Source organism: Vulpes lagopus, chromosome 10 (assembly GCF_018345385.1).
Source record: "Vulpes lagopus strain Blue_001 chromosome 10, ASM1834538v1, whole genome shotgun sequence".
NCBI classification, from domain to species: Eukaryota; Metazoa; Chordata; class Mammalia; order Carnivora; family Canidae; genus Vulpes; species Vulpes lagopus.
In genome coordinates, this window is record NC_054833.1 from 58,812,683 (window position 1) to 58,818,004 (window position 5,322).

Genomic DNA, 5,322 nt, shown 5'->3' on the forward strand with positions numbered 1-5,322 from the left:
CGCGTGTTACATTACTGCTTCTTTGAGAGGCAGGCAGATGTGGCCCGCCACCTCCCTGGGTGCTGCTCCCATGGTGCCTCCGCTGACCCCTGCCAGAGGCTGGCAACCCAGAGCAGACCGCACAGCTTTTCTCTGAACAAGTACCTACCAGATGCCACATGTGGCTTTTCACTAGTTTTGTGGTCAAACCCGAATGGCCCCTGCCTTTCATTAAAGCAACGTGGAACACAACAGCTTTTTAAACTTCTATTTTCATAATACGTGATCTGGAAAAGTTTGGAAGGATCCGTGTCCTACAGAAGCGGGAACGTGACCGTCCTTCACACCACCACCAGGAGGCACATTTTCTTTTGGTATTTTTTCTACATGCTTCTCAAGTCCCCTCTAACCAGTTTCTGTTTTGGCCTCAAACCAACCATGAGAAGGTTCCGGATGCCCTTAGTAGTGTGTTTGAAAGCAGACGTTAAAGGATTTGGGGATAATTTGTGGTTTGGGGCCATTCCATATTGTCTTTCTTTAGTTTCTTAATGTGGGTATCCACTTTCTCCATTCTCTGCAGGTTCTTTTTGCTTTACTTTGGATGTTTCTAATTTTTTAAATTTAAACATTTCAAAGAATAGGAAGTTACTATTAATATCATGGGGGTTATAGATTCCATTTTGCTGTATTTAACACTCACCTTAAATTATTTTGAAAAAATGACTTGGATTGCCTGGGTGGCTCAGCAGTTGAGCATCTGCCTTCGGCTCAGGGCGTGACCCCAGGGTCCCAGGATCAAGTCCCATATTGGACTCCCTGCATGGAGCCTGCTTGTCCCTCTGCCTGTGTCTCTGCCGCTCTCTCAATCTCTCTCACTCTCACATGAATAGATAAAAATCTTAAATAAGAAGAAACTATTTGTTTTGATAAGAAGGATATATGTTCAATATAAAAGACCTAAGCAGGGCAGCCCTGGTGACTCAGTGGTTTGGTGCCGCCTTCAGCCCAGGGCCTGATCCTAGAGACCCGGGACTGAGTCCCACATCGGGCTCCCTGCATGGGAGCCTGCTTCTCTCTCTCTCTCTCTCTCTCTCTCTCTCTCTCTCTCTCATGAATAAATGGATAAAATATTTTTTTTAATTAAAAAAAAAGACCCAAACACTTTGGAAAGAAACATCAACGCTTCCCAAATCCAACCACCAAGAAACAAGCATCAACATGGTGAATGTAATTCCAGACATCTCTTGCATTGATCGTATAGAATTATAGGTTAGAAATTGTTAAAGAATGGGATTGGGCAGCCGGGTGACTCAACGGTTTAGTGCTGCCTTCAGCCCAGGGCGTGATCCTGGAGACCTGGGATCATCTCCAGGATTGAGTCCCACGTTGGGCTCCCTCCATGGAGCCTGCTTCTCCCTCTGCCTGTGTCTCTGCCTCTTTCTCTCTATGTCTCTCATAAGTAAAATCTTAAAAAAAAAAAAAAAAAAGTGTAAGAAGAATGGGATCATCTGCATATGGTCTTGAGTTTGGGCCATTATAACAATATCATAGACTAGTTTATGCTATACTAGTTTATACTTTTTACAAGTATTTCTCACAGCTCTAGAGGCTGGAGAATCCAAGGTCAAGGCCACTGGCTTCTTGGTTCACAGATGGACATCTCGAGTCCTCACAGAGCAGAAGGAGTGAGGGAACTCTGGTGTTTTTTTTTTTAAGATGATTTTATTTATTTATTCATGATAGACATAGAGAGAGAGGCAGAGACACAGGCAGAGGGAGAAGCAGGCTCCATGGAGGGAGCCCGACGTGGGACTCAATCCTGGAGATGATCCCAGGTCTCCAGGATCACGCCCTGGGCTGAAGGCGGGCTAAACCGTTGAGTCACCCAGGACTCGACCTGAGTCTCCAGGATAGCGCCCTGGGCCGAAGGCAGACGCTAAACCGCTGAGCCACCCAAGGAATCTCCCTCTGGGTTTTGTTTTTTTTTTCTCCTCTGGGGTTTTTTATCAGGGTACTGATCCCATTCTTGAGGGCTCCACCCTCATGACCTAAGCACCTCCCCAAAGCCCTACCTCCAAATATCACATTAGAGATTAGTTTCCAGCATGGGAATTTTGAGGAGACAAAGATTAAGTCCATAGCACGTACATACTATGTGATAGATGCAATAATTTTTTAAGGACAAAAAAATTAAATGAATTCCTAAATATTCCAAGTGTTGTATCACTGATATTTCTCTATGAGAAATTATCCTGACAGGTGGTCCCTCAACATTAACATACATTATGAAAACATTAAATAAATGGAAAGCAAATCAGACCCATAAATACAGAGAACAAAGGATGGTTGCCAGAAGGGAGAGGGAGGAGAGGATGGGTGAAGGGGAGTGGGAGATCCAGGCTTCCTGTAATCAAGTAAGTCTTGGAGGATGAAAGGCACACCATAGTGATGATGGTCAATTGTATCAGGCGCCTGGGTGGTTCAGTCAGTTAAGTGGCTGCCTTTGGCCCTTAACCTCCCCAAACAGGGTTTAAGAGATTACTTAAAAGTAAAATCTTTAAAAGAAAGTAAAAAATAAATAAAAATTTGAAAAAAATAATCAAATAAATACATACTTTATCCATGCTACTGGTGGTAGATACTTATTTACCAACACTGCCACCATGAAAGCTCCTGCCCCTGCCCAATGCACACACAGCCATGGTTTCCAGGGTGGATTCTGGAAATACAGTTGCTCAAAGGGTTCCCTGGATGTGTACCAGGTACCATATTGGTTTCCAACATGATTCTCCTAGTTTGCAATCCCACCAGCAGTAGATAAGAATTCCCATTTACTTCATAATCTCTTCAAGTGGTTTTGCCCAAATTAAAAATGTTTGCCTAGGGCACCTGGGTAGCTCAGTGATTGAGCATCTGCCTTCGGCTCAGGTCATGACCCTGGAGTCCTGGGATCAAGTCCCACATCGGGCCCCTGCAGGGAGCCTCCTTCTCTCTCTGCCTATGTCTCTGCCTCTCTCTCTGTGTCTCTAATGAATAAATAAAATCTTTAAAAAACAAAAATAATTTAAAAAATAATAATAATAATAATTAAAATAATAATAATAATAATAATAATTAATAATGTAGTAACAGAGGAAGAGAAAATAGACCAAAGGAACAGAAGAACCTAGAAACAAACAGAATTACATATGAACATGACTTGGTCAGAGAAGGTCATTTGAACAGGATGAGTTATTTCATAAATTTTGCCAGAACAATGGGTTTTCTTTTTTCTTTAAGATTTTATTTATTAGCGAGAGACACAGAGAGAGAGGCAGAGACACAGCCAGAGGGAGAAGGAGAAGCAGACTCCATGCAGGGAGCCTGATGTGGGACTCGATCCCGTGACTCAGGATCACGCCCTGGCCCAAAGGCAGACGCCCAACCACTGAGCTCCCCAGGCGTCCCAACAATGGGTTTTCTATGTGGAAAACAAGGAAACCACTTCCTCCACCAAATAAGTCAATTTTAGGTAGATTACAATTCACCTAGATGTGAAATCCCAAATATAAAGCTTTTGGAAGATACTGAAGGATAATAATCGATAGTCTATGGATGGATTTCTCTTCTCCACATCCTCACCAGCACTTGTTATCTCTTGTCTTTTTTTTTTTTTTAATTTCTTGTCTTTTTGAGGATAGCTATTCCAGTAGGAATGGCAGGATAACTCATTGTGGTTTGGATTTGCAGTTCTCCTCTACAATGATATGGAGCACTTTTTCTTTTTCTTTTTCTTTTTTTTTTTTTTCTGAGCTCTTTTTCTTGTGCCCATCAGCCAGGCATATATTTTCAGGAAAATGTCTATTCAGGTCTTTACCCCTGTTTAATCAGACTATTTGGGTTTGGTTTTGTTGGCCATTGAGTATGAACTCTTTATATATTTTAGATATGAACCCCTTATCAGAATATGATTTTTTAAAAAGTTGTGGGATCCCTGGGTGGCACAGCAGTTTAGCACTTGCCTTTGGCCCCGGGGCACGATCCTGGAGACCCGGGGTCGAGTCCCACGTCCCGCTCCCGGTGCATGGAGCCTGCTTCTCCCTCTGCCTGTGTCTCTGCCTCTCTCTCTCTCTGTGTGTGTGTGACTATCATTAAAAAAAAATTAAAAAGTTGTTATTTATTCATTAGAGACACACAGAGAGACGCAGAGACATAGGCAGAGGGAGAAGCAGGCTTCCTGCGGGGAGCCCGATGTGGGACTTGATCCCAGGACTCCGGGGTCACACCCTGAGCCGAAGGCAGACGCTCAACCGCTGAGCCACCCAGGCATCCCTGGAATATGATTTGTAAATATTTTTTCCATTCTGTAGGCTGTCTTTTCATTTTGCTGATTGTTTCTTTAGCCACACAGAAGCTTTTAGGTTTCATGTGGTTCCACTTGTATTTTATTTTGTCGCTTGTGTTTTAGGTATCATCTTTCAGGGCTTTGAAGATGTCCTAGATTTCTGGCTTTCATAGTTTCTGATAAACTTGCAGAATCATTACTTCCTCATGTTATTTTTCTCTAGATGCCTTTTCTTTTAAAAGATTTTATTTATGCAGGGGCGCCTCTGAAGCTCCCCACCTGGCTTGTGCTCTCTTAAACGGATCTTTTTAAAAAAAGATTTTAGGGGTCCCTGGGTGGTGCAGCGGTTTGGCGCCTGCCTTCGGCCCAGGGCGCGATCCTGGAGACCCAGGATCGAATCCCACATCAGGCTCCCGGTGCATGGAGCCTGCTTCTCCCTCTGCCTATGTCTCTGCCTCCCTCTCTCTCTCTGTGACTATCATAATTAAATTAAAAAAAATTTTTTTTAAATAAAAAAAGATTTTACTTATTCATTTGAGAGAGAGAGAGCATGAGCAGAGAAAGGAGCAAAGGGAGAGGGAGGAGCAGACTCCCCACTGAGCAAGGATTCCCCCCGCCCCAACTCAGGGCTCAATCCCAGGACCCTAGGATCATGACCAGAGCCCAAGGCAGCCGCTTCACCAATGGAGCCACACAGGCTCCCCTCTCTGGATGTTTTTGATATTTTTTTTTAATTTATTATTTGTAAAAAGATTTTATTCATTTATTCGTGAGAGACACAGAGAGAGGGAGAAGCAGGTTCCCTGCAGGGGGCCCAATGCGCAACTCCATCCTGGGACCTTGGGGTCACACCCTGAGCTGAAGGCAGATGCTCAGGTGTGGAGCCACCCAGGCGCCCAGAACTGACTTTATCTGGAACAGAATGTGCAAGACTAAGGACAGTCTCTTAAACAATGAGGCTTTTGGGAGCGCCTGGCCGGTTCAATAGGTAGAGCCTGCAGCTCTGATCTCAGGGTCAT